A 12,482-nucleotide genomic window follows, 5' to 3' on the forward strand; every position below is an offset into this window, starting at 1 on the left:
GAGTATTTACAAAGGCTAACCACTTCACCTAATTTTCAGCTCCATTCTGTTCTAACTTGTACCGTAGAATAATAATATACAATAATAATTATGCATTGGCTTATACAATGTATTATTTATACATTGGCTTTTCTACTGCACAAGTTCTTCTTATAAACAATAAACAAATTCTCTATTGATGATGATGATAAATTATTATTGTCATTATTTCAAAGGACTTCTGATGTCAAAACAAGCCACCATGGCTGCCATGATTCAAAGCATAAGTCATATCATGTCTGGGCTGACTCTGGTGTTCTCTCAATTTCTTAATGTCCTCCTTGGCCTACTTTGGCTTCTCAGAAACTACACCTGAGATTTCCAAAGCTGCCAGAAAGTTGGATCTCAAACATGTTTACAAAATGTTAGGAATACTAGGAGACACGTTACTCATTCCAACATTTCCAGCTCTAGGATTTGCATTTTTATTTTAAATAAAAATGGTCCTGGTCACTTGATAATTCATTTTAGAATTATTTGTTCAACTTCTACCCACAGCTTACCTGGCCTTCCGAAAGTTCATACTTGCTCTGCTCTATCAGTGCCTGAACATTAAGTGACCAGGACATTAAGTGACCAGCTGCCCCGAGGGATTTACACTTTTAAAAGACCTGTGAGCTGTACATGTTTTGTGGAATTTATTTCTTTATTACATTTATACCCAACCTTTCCTAGGAGCTCAGGAGCTCCTAGCAATGCTTCCTCCTGTGTTTGTCCACAACAACAAACCTGTGTGAGCTAGGCTGGGCTGACCTAAAGTTTCCCAGTGAGTTTCCATGGTTGAGAGTGGGCTTCAACCTGGCTCTCCCCTATCCTAGTTCAGCTCTAACCACTAGTCTTGTACCTGTTCCTTATTTATTTATCTGTTGCATTTATATCCTGCCACAATCCAGATCAACCTGTATACTGCTGCACTTTCATTTTCATGAAGGATATTTCTTTTAATGTTTGCCACTTCCACTGCGCTGAGGAGTATGATTTGCCACATCCTATACCACATTAGCTTTCAGTATTTGTGTGTACTTCCCAGCTCGTTAATCTAATTAATCTCTCAGAACTGTGAGGATCAAAATGAGAAGGGAGGATATGTAAGATCCTGAGTCTTAGGAGGAGGAGGAGGATAAAAATGAAATAACAGAATGGGACAAAATTAATAGTGCTATGAATGAAAACATTTGATAAATGATAATTGGTCAGATTCATTCTGGGTTGGACTCCCGTTTGGCAAGTTGAGTGTGGCATAATCTTGTGATGTTATCTGGGAGGAGTTTGATCCTGTTAGTCCTGAGGAAGTTGACAGGGTCCTTGGCACTGTAGGTGTGGCCACCTGGTTTTAGATCCATGCCGCTCCTGCTTGGTTAAGGCTCCAAGGAAGAGACATGTGGGTGAATCCATGTCATGATAAATACTTTCTTGAGAGAGGGTGATCCACCCTCTCCTCAAAAAACTATCACTGCATCCTACAGATCTGGACAATTTCCATCCAGTGTCCAGTCTTGCCTTTCAGGGGAAGTTGTTGAGAAGGTAGTTGGCCTACAGCTCCAAAGTATCCTGGAGGAAGTGGATTCTCTGGACTTTTCCATTCAGTTTCTGACTGGGATATAGCACTGAGACAACTTTGGTTGTGCTTGTTGATGACCTCTGGCAGGCTTGGAATGTGTATAGTGCATCCATCCTAGCCCTTCTTGATCTCTCAGTGGCCTTCAGTACCATCAACCAATATGGTATCCTTCTGGACCGGCTTTGGGCATTGTTTTTCTCCAGGGCCAGTTCCATTTGATGTTGGTTGGGGGGAGCAGTCTAGTCTGAGACCCCTGCTCTGAGGGTTGCCTCATGGCTTCATCCTCTCCCCTCTCTTCTTTAACATCTATCAGAAACTCCTGGGGGGGGGTCATTCATTGGCATATCAACAGTGTGCTAATGATACTCAATTGTACCTCTCTACCCCTGATCATCCAAGTGAAACTGTCAGGGTTCTGTCTCAGTGTCTAGAGGCTGTGGAAGTCTGGATGGGAAAGAACAGGCTTCAGCTCAACTCTATCAAGACCAAGTGACTATGGGTTTTAGGACTCACAGATCTTGGAACTGGAGAGATTTTATCCTTGAATCTGGATGGGGTTGCACTGCCTTGCTTGGATTGAATGTGCAATGTGGGGGTCCTCCTGGACTTGTAGCTTCTGCTTGAAGAGCAGGTGGCAGCTATGGCCAGTGGAATATTTGCACAACTTTGCCTTGGGCACCACTTGTGCCTGTTCCTGGATCCAGGAACTCTGCTCAAGATCACTCATGTCTTAGTCACCTCCTGACTGGTTTATTGCAATGCTCTCTAGGTGAGGCTGTCTTTGAAGACCATCTGGAAGCTTCAATAGGTCCAGAATGCAGTGGTACAGATAGTTATGGGTGTCTCTCATTATGTCCATATAACACCTCTACTGCACGAACTGCGCTGGCTCCCAATTGGCTTCTGGATGCAGTTCAAGGTGCTGATTATCACATATAAAGCCCTACATGGCATAGGATGGGGTTACTTGCCTGATCCCAAATATATCTGTCTGACCCACATGCTCCAACAGAGAGGGCACTCTCTAGTTCCCTCACTGAAACAATGTCATTTTATGGGACCCATGTGTTATGCTCTCTTAATGCTCTGGCCTTTTGAAACCCCAACATACAGTTAACCCTGACCTTGCAGGCCTTCAGAAAGGCAGTTAAGACCTGGCTCTTTGTCCGGGCCTTGGGATAAGGATGAGTAGAGTTCCCAATTTCGACAAGTTGTAGGAGACTTCAGTTCTGATTGCCATTTTATTGTTTTAGTAAGTCTTAATGAAATATGCTTCAGCAAAGGATCATTACCTTGTCGTGGTGCTGGAGCTTGAGCACCTCAATGATGCCATGAGCTAAACCGTGAAGGGCCACCCAAGACGGGAAGGTCATGACAGAGAGGTCAGACTAAATGCGATCCCTGGGGAAGGCAATGGCAACCCACCCCAGTATTCTTGCCGTGAAAACTAAATGGATCAGTACAACCAGAGATATGTCGGTATACCATCGGAAGATGAGACCCCCAGGTCAGAAGATGGTCAAAATGCTACTGGGGAGGAACAGAGGATGAGTTCAGCTAGCCCCACACATGATGACGCAGCTAGCTCAAAGCCGAAAGGACGGCTAGCGGCCGATGGTGCTGGTGGTGAACGGCGAATCCGATGTTCTAAGGATCAACACACCATTGGAACCTGGAATGTAAGATCTATGAGCCAGGGCAAATTGGATGTGGTTATTGGTGAGATGTCAAGATTAAAGATAGACACTCTGGGTGTCAGTGAACTGAAATGGACTGGAATGGGCCACTTCACATCAAATGACCACCAGATCTACTACTGTGGACAAGAGGACCACGGAAGAAATGGAGTAGCCTTCATAATTAATAGTAAAGTGGCGAAAGCAGTGCTTGGATACAATCCAAAAAATGACAGAATGATCTCAATTCGAATTCAGGGCAAGCCATCTAACATCACAGTGATCCAAATATACGCCCCAACCACAAATGCTGAAGAAGCTGAAGTAGAGCAGTTCTATGAGGATCTGCAACACCTACTGGAAAACAGGCCTAAAAGAGATGTTATTTTCATCACAGGAGACTGGAATGCTAAGATGGGCAGTCAAATGACACCTGGAATTACAGGTAAGCATGGCCTGGGAGAACAAAACGAAGCAGGACATAGGCTGATAGAATTTTGCCAAGACAACTCACTCTGCATAACAAACACTCTCTTCCAACAGCCTAAGAGATGGCTTTATACATGGACTTCACCAGATGGACAACACCGAAATCAGATTGACTACATCCTTTGCAGCCAAAGGTGGCAGACATCTATACAGTTGGTAAAAACAAGACCTGGAGCTGACTGTAGTTCAGATCACGAACTTCTTCTTGCACAATTTAGGATCAGACTAAAGAGATTAGGGAAGACCCACAGATCAGCTAGATATGAGCTCACTAATATTCCTAAGGAATATGCAGTGGAGGTGAAGAACAGATTTAAGGGACTGGACTTAGTAGATAGGGTCCCAGAAGAACTATGGACAGAAGTCCGCAACATTGTTCAAGAGGCGGCAACAAAATACATCCCAAAGAAAGAGAAAACCAAGAAGGCAAAATGGCTGTGTGCTGAGACACTAGAAGTAGCCCAAGAAAGAAGGAAAGCAAAAGGCAACAGTGATAGGGGGAGATATGCCCAATTAAATGCAAAATTCCAGAGGTTAGCCAGAAGAGATAAGGAATTATTTTTAAACAAGCAATGTGTGGAAGTGGAAGAAGACAATAGAATAGGAAGGACAAGAGACCTCTTCCAGAAAATTAGAAACATTGGAGGTAAATTCCAGGCAAAAATGGGTATGATCAAAAACAAAGATGGCAAGGACCTAACAGAAGAAGAAGAGATCAAGAAAAGGTGGCAGGAATATACGGAAGACCTGTATAGGAAGGATAACAATATCGGGGATAGCTTTGACGGTGAGCTAGAGCCAGACATCCTGAAGAGTGAGGTTTAATGGGCCTTACGAAGCATTGCTAATAACAAGGCAGCAGGAGACGATGGCATCCCAGCTGAACTGTTCAAAATCTTGCAAGATGATGCTGTCAAGGTAATGCATGCTATATGCCAGCAGATTTGGAAAACACAAGAATGGCCATCAGATTGGAAAAAATCAACTTATATCCCCATACCAAAAAAGGGAAACACTAAAGAATGTTCAAACTATCGAACAGTGGCACTCATTTCACATGCCAGTAAGGTAATGCTCAAGATCCTTGAAGGTAGACTTCAGCAATTCATGGAGCGAGAATTGCCAGATGTACAAGCTGGGTTTAGAAAAGGCAGAGGAACTAGGGACCAAATTGCCAATATCCGCTGGATAATGGAAAAAGCCAGGGAGTTTCAGAAAAACTTCTATTTCTGTTTTATTGACTATTCTAAAGCCTTTGACTGTGTGGACCATAACAAATTGTGGCAAGTTCTTAGTGGAAAGGAGTACGGCAGGGCTGTATACTCTCACCCTACCTATTCAACTTGTACGCAGAACACATCATGCGACATGCTGGGCTTGAGGAATCCAAGGCTGGAGTTAAAATCGCTGGAAGAAACATTAACAATCTCAGATATGCAGATGGCTGAAAGCGAAGAGGAACTGAGGAGCCTTATGATGAAGGTGAAAGAAGAAAGTGCAAAAGCTGGCTTGCAGCTAAACTTCAAAAAAACCAAGATTATGGCAACCAGCTTGATTGATAACTGGCAAATAGAGGGAGAAAATGTAGAAGCAGTGAAAGACTTTGTATTTCTAGGTACAAAGATTACTGCAGATGCTGACTGCAGTCAGGAAATCAGAAGACGCTTAATCCTTGGGAGAAGAGCAATGACAAATCTCGATAAAATAGTTAAGAGCAGAGACATCACACTGACAACAAAGGTCCGCATAGTTAAAGCAATGGTGCTCCCCATAGTAACATATGGCTGTGAGAGCTGGACCATAAGGAAGGCTGAGAGAAGGAAGATTGATGCTTTTGAACTGTGGTGTTGGAGGAAAATTCTGAGAGTGCCTTGGACTGCAAGAAGATCAAACCAGTCCATCCTCCAGGAAATAAAGCCAGACTGCTCACTTGCGGGAATGATATTAAAGGCAAAAGTGAAATACTTTGGCCGCATAATGAGACGACAGGACACCCTGGAGAAGATGCTGATGCTAGGGAGAGTGGAGGGCAAAAGAAAGAGGGGCTGTCCTAACAGCCAGGAACCACGCTGAGACAAGGAATAGGTCTCTAGTGTTTATTACTGCTACATAACAGAAAATCCTAACAAACTGAAGAAGCGTGGGAAAAACCCAGACATATAAACCCCAAAGGCTAAGGCGGGCCCGATCTGTGTCTCTTTGAATGGCTACCTAATTCCTCAGTATTACGCATGCGCTTTACAGTCTGGATGGGAGCCCCCTGCTTGCCATCCTTACTCGTGACAGGGGCCGACCAAGGGCAAGGTGGATGGATGATATTCTAGAGGTGATGGATTCATCCCTGGGGGAGCTGGGGGTGTTGACGACCGACAGGAAGCTCTGGCGTGGACTGGTCCATGAAGTCACGAAGAGTCGGAAGCGACTAAACGAATAAACAACAACAAAAATGAAATATGTCATTTTGTACTGGTGGATTATGGTTTCTATTTCTTTTCCCTTTTTGTATTCTGCTCAGAGTCACATTGTTTGAGTTGGGCCAATAAATAAATGTTTCCCTGTTCAAATTGCCAGCGTCACTAACCTTCCACCCCTCCCCTCCCTCTTTTGTCAGCAGCCTTCTTTACAAGCAACATTCCATAAACATTCCCCAGCTATCAGAATCCCTTTGCTTTTAAATATCTTTTCACCATTCTTGGCAACTCCACCTCCTATTCACAAGCTTTTAAATTTTTCATTCAAAATGTGCCTCTATTTCACTTTCCCAACTGTATTTCTGTTTCCCTTTATGGTTTGGATTCATGGATCATGCTAAGTGCCAAACCTCAGATTGCAGAGGTTTATATAATATAACAATAAACCAAAATCAAGCAAACCATACTGTGGCAATGTGATGGGTTGAATCATTCAGTGCCATTCAGTTGTGTCAGTTTCACTTCTCTGAGCAATTTGTAAACAGTTCTTCTCTGGAATAATCACAACAAATCAGCCAGTGGCTGGGTAGCTTAAGAGGTGATAGAGGAACTAAAAGAAATAAGAAATAAATTTAACAAAAAGAGTTATTGTATATAAGGAACATGGGTGTGCTAGTGAAAATCAATTTAATGCTGACATCCTTTATCTGGTACCCCGCAAATGTGTTTAGATTACATTTCTCAGAATTCCCAGTGAGCTTATTGAGGATTCTGGGTTTTCCCAGGTTAGGAAAAGCTGTCTCAAAGTATTCATTAAGAATTATGTAATGTGCCCTGGGCATTCCACTTCTGATATGATCTTGTAGGCAAAGGTGAGTGCAGAGTTGCTGTAACAGCGCACTCTAGAAGCACCAAACATTTTAGCAGCCTCTGGAATTCTTCAGAAGCCACATCATTATTTTCATACTCATTGTTTTTATATTCAGTACAGCCAAAGGAAGTGAAAATAAGTTTTCAGAACCTTAAGCATTACTACTACTACTACTAATAAATCTATGCACCTGAATAGTCTTGGCCAGCTTTACTAAATATATCAGCATGCATTAACTATACTCAAATAAGAAGTCTGAAAAAAAAATTCGTTTCTTAGGAATTAATATGCTGATAGACACAAAGTAACCCACAAAGGTATTCTAGCCTTCAGAGATATTAGTTTGTTGGTTCATTCGGTTTCTGGACTGAGATCACATAATGCACTAAAGCATAAGAAATATTTTTTTTGTGGAAATGGAAGAAAATGCAAAGAGATTAGTGCTCACCTGCAAAATTGACTGTTGGCTTGCTTTTTGTTTGTTCAAGCCATAGTTAAAGCAAACCATGGCTTAGTGTGCAGTGTGTTTCTGTATGTAACATAAAATTGCTTCAATGGAACGTTACTGACAACTGTGCCAGCACCCTCCTGATATTTTATTGCATTACTATTAATATGCTTCTTTTTCTTTTTTTTTCAGGGATCCTAGCACATATCTATAACTTATTTTTCTTTATGACTGCTTTCCTCCTCCTTTTCTTTATTTGTTTTATCTATCTGTTCTCTTAAAGAAGTCCCTTTGATAATTGGACAACACTTGATGCACTATGTTCAACAGAAATCCTTATATATTGTATGTACATCTACTAATCCTTTTCAGTTCTCACTAGACACACATAATTTTTCAAGTGGCCAGATGCAAGAAGCATTTATCCATGAGGCACAAAGAGGAAACTTGGGAGAGCTTTTCAAATTTCTCTGAATGACAGTGTCTGATTGACTTCTAATTATAATCACAAATCTAATTAAAATATTTCTCTTTTCTTTTTTCTCAAAGCTCAGCAGACTGCTGCAGAGGAAGACAGATTGGAAATCTGATTCCAATTCCTATTTTCAGACTTTGAGAACTAGGTAACTGGATAGCTGGGCAGTCTGGGCTAAGGAAGATACTGAATGCCAGCTTTGTCTATAGTAAAACAGCCTTGTCCAAAATTAACTGTGGATGAGAGGACAGACCTGGCATATCACTGAGATCTGGCTGGATGATTCCACTTCACAAAGATTTATCTACCTGGGTTTCATGTTTTGCATCATTGCTGACCTGGGGCAGGGGAAGTGGTATAGCAATTGTGTACTGGGAGAACCTACCTACTGCAAAGAGGGTTGTTCTGCAGGTGGCCAGATGTGAGGTCTTGCTCACTTCTGGCCAAAGGAATAAACTCCAGCAGCTGCTATTGTGCCGTCCTCCTAGATGCACCGCAGCATACATCACCAAGTATAGTGGAATGCAGAGATAGCCTTGGAGAAGGTATGCAACAGAAAGTACATTGACACCAGCTTAGATCTGAAAGGGAGGGGAGAGTAAAAAAGAAACTCAAGCTTGCTCCACATTGATTCCTGTTGGTATAAGAGTTGGGGGGGGGGGAGAGAATCAGGCTGTCAAGTTTCTATCTTTTTACTCTATAACAATAGAATAGAGTTCCAGCAAATCTTGCATTTCTGTTTCCTGACCTGACACTGAGCTGCTTGATCTCATTGCAGGGGTCATGGTGGATTCATTGAGACTGTTAGTACTGAGTGACTTCAATTTCCTCTCCTTGGGATCATAGATAGCTTGGGAGTTCATGGCCACCATCACAACTGTGGGATTGCCCCAGGTCATCACTGGCCCAACTCATGTGGCTGGCCACACTTTAGATCTGGTGCTTACTGTACCTCAGAGCACATGACCTGATTCCGGGAAACTTTTCCATTAGTCTATTGTCACAGCAGATTGCTTCCTTGTGATGATGGGGTTAACTGGGGCCATTAACCTCTGAAGGGAGAAAGGACCTAATGATGGTCTACCCCAGCCATTTAATGGATCCAGCAACTTTCCTGATGTCATGTGGGAGTTTTCCAGTGATCTGGGGATTGCATCTGTTAGGTGCTTTGTTGATCACTGAAATACAGAAGCCACTAGGGGTCCTGCTGATCCCGGCAGCTCCTTGGTTTACTGAAGAGCTCTGTGAAATGAAGCAGGTGAAGAGATTCCAGGAGTAATATCAATGAAAAACATGAAGTGAATGCAACTGGACATAAGTAAGAACCCAGATCTGAGCCTATTCTATGGCAATGAAGGTGGCAAAATGTACTCCATCCTTATTTCCTCTGCAGAATGCCAGCCAACTGCACTGTTCAAAGTGTCCCACACCCTTCTGGGGTAAGATGGGGTGAAAGGCCCACACAGTGTATGCTGTGGTCATTTGGCCAAGCATTCCATGGATAAAATTGTTCACATTTTCTCTGAGTTGGAAGCTGGAAGGGCATAATCTACTGAGGTGACAGAAGTGTTGGGAGGCTTTTGAGCCTCTAAAAACTGAGGAAGTAGACAGAATCTTCTGCAATCTTAGTTCAGCCCCTTCTGGACTGGACCCCTGCCCCACTTGGTTTATTAAAGAAGCCAGGAGGGGACTGGCAGTTAGATTCAGGATGTAGCCAATGCCTCTTTGAGAGAAGGAGGATACCTGTCATGTTTCCCATTTCAATGTTCTGTTAACATTGTAACGTTTCACATGTCAAGTCATTTTCCGTGTCCATTCGCTTCGCTCGATCAGGGTTTTTCCATTCCTGCGCTATCCTTTGTTTTGGGGCTTTGGAATGTATGTTTGGGTTTGCAATTCTATTCAAGGTTACTTTCCCAGGCGCGTCTAACGGTTCCTAACACCTGGGAGGGGGTGCGTGCTGACGAGTGCTTGGGGCGGGACTGGCTTGCAGGCAAGGCTTTTAAGTTTGTATTTGGCGCGCTTTTGCTCATTCTCAGCTTTCTCTGTATTTGCATACTATTCCTTTAATAAATCAGTTATCTTTAAGCCCGAGCTTGTGAGACTGAGTATTTGGGATTAGGCAACCATTACATAAAGCTGAGAATCATTTAATTACTTTCCGCTAGCCCCATCCAAAGTTGGGTAGAGAGGAGCGCTAGCGATGATCGAACCTCCGCTTCGTGAGAGTGAGGGGAGCGAAGAAGAGCCGGACTCGACGAAGACTCTGGTAGCTCCAACTTCGAGAGCGCAAAGAGCCGCACGTCGGGAGAGGCGAGATGCTCAACTGGATGAGCTATTGTCAGCGGTGCAGGGTGCCACGGGGGGTGTACTCCAACCCCAGCCCGAAGTGGGAGCAGCACAGGGGGGGGGGGGATCTCCACAGCCGTCCTGGGAACCCGAAATCCCCTTATCCCCGAGGGTGGTGGTAACCAACAGACCCCTAGAAGAGCCGGTCACTCCTGCCTGCATGAAAGCCATAGAGGACAAGATGGAAATGATAGTGACTTTCATCAAACATGCCACTAAAAGTTCAGGGTCCCTACAGGAAGACTGGGAAGAGGAACCCTCTCAGCTGTTCCCCCCCCCCCCCGAAGGAGTTCCCTGTCATTCAGGGGAAGAAGCAAGATTCGAGCTCCCCGGACCGTGGGGGGAAGAGAGTCAAGGACGTCCCGAGATCGGCCACCACTGGCGGCTCGACGCACGCTGTTGTTTGCGGAGCCACCACAGCCGGTGGAGCCAGTAAGAACCTTCCCACCTTTTGGGGTAAAGTTTGATGGGGACCCTACCACACTTTCCTTCTTCATTACCAATGCTAGACATTATATGGAAGATTGGGGCTGAAATTTCCGCTCTGAACAAGGCAAGATTAATTTCATTGCCAATAAGCTGAAGGGGAGAGCAGCTGACTGGTACGTAACACTGTGCCAAGCTGAAGCCACCAAGTTAGAGGATTTTGATGAGTTTTTGTGGGTGCTGAAACAGCACTTTGAAGACCCCTTAGCCCAGGAGAGAGCGAAGAACGCCCTGAGAAAACTCTACCAAGGGACCCTCTCTGTTGCAGACTACGCTTTAGAATTTAAAGCCCTGGCAGGGAAGGTGGAAGACTGGTCCCAGTCAACTTTGGTGGAGATGTTCAAGCAAGGACTGGAGACGGAAATCTTCCATTGGGCTTTGGGCAGGGACGATCCCAAAACGTTATATGGCTGGATACAGTTGGCAGGCAGTGCGGAAAGCACCCTACAAATGTATGCCCAGAGTAAGGAGATGAGACAGACCCGAGCCGCGAAGGGGGCTCGTGCCGCTGGATTTTCGAGTCGCCCTAAGCCAAAAACTTGGGAAGAAGAAAGGGAACAGTGATTGGCGAGAGGGCAGTGTTTAAGATGCGGAAAAGAGGGGCATCGCGCTACTTCATGCCCGAGGCGCCAACCAGAAGAGCGGCCCGGGAAAGCACTGGGAAAATCGCCCTCCCTGCCGCGCAAGATGAAGGCTGCCTGTGCTGAGCTCGACCCTCCGTACCTCCCATTCGGGGATGAGGACAAGGAATTACAATTTGACAAACCAGCGGGAAACGCCTTCCACCTGTCCTGAAGGGCGCCCTTGGACAGGTGGAGGAAACCGGGGGCGACCACCATTCGGTGAGTGGGAACTTCCCTACAATGACTGTCAAAGTAAAATTGGGCTCTAGAACTAAAACTGTCGAAGTCTGGGCCATGCTGGACTCGGGTTGTTCTCATTCGCTGATGCATCCTGATGTCGTAGCTGCCCTAGAACTGCCCACGTTCCCTCTGCCATGGCCCATGACCTTCACGCAATTGGATGGGATCATGGCAGGGGGGAAGGCAGTCACACACTCTACTGGACTGGTGGCTTTACAGATGGGCACCCATTGGGAAAAATTGCCGTTTGTCGTAGCTCCAGTAGGGGGCCCTTTGGTGATTCTGGGAATGCCTTGGTTTGTGCAACAAAACCCTTTTATCAACTGGTTACATAGAACAGTAACGTTTGCTGATGGATTTTATAAAGTACCTGAAAAGGACTTGTTAGAGGACATGGAGGGAGGTCAGGTGGCTAGCACTACAGTACAAACTCTTTTACCACTAGAAGGCTTGCCCAGCCAATACCAAGATCTAGCTGATGTGTTTGGGGAAAAGGAAGCAGATCGCTTGCCACCTCACCGAAAAACAGACTGTGCCATTGAGTTCTTACCTAATGTAAAGTTACCTCACCCAAAGATTTACCCCATGTCTCCCAAAGAGCTGGCTACGCTAAGGGAGTTCATTGACAAAAACCTGGCTAGAGGTTTCATTGAGCCTGCTAACTCCCCGGTAGGGGCTCCTGTCCTCTTTAGACCAAAAAAGGATGGCTCATTGAGGCTTTGTACCGATTTTCGCGGGCTCAATGCAGTCTCAATATTAAATAAATATCCTTTGCCCCTGATCAAAGATATGTTATCACATCTGGCCAGAGGCA

This window comes from Candoia aspera, chromosome 3 (genome assembly GCF_035149785.1).
Source record: "Candoia aspera isolate rCanAsp1 chromosome 3, rCanAsp1.hap2, whole genome shotgun sequence".
NCBI classification, from domain to species: domain Eukaryota; kingdom Metazoa; phylum Chordata; class Lepidosauria; order Squamata; family Boidae; genus Candoia; species Candoia aspera.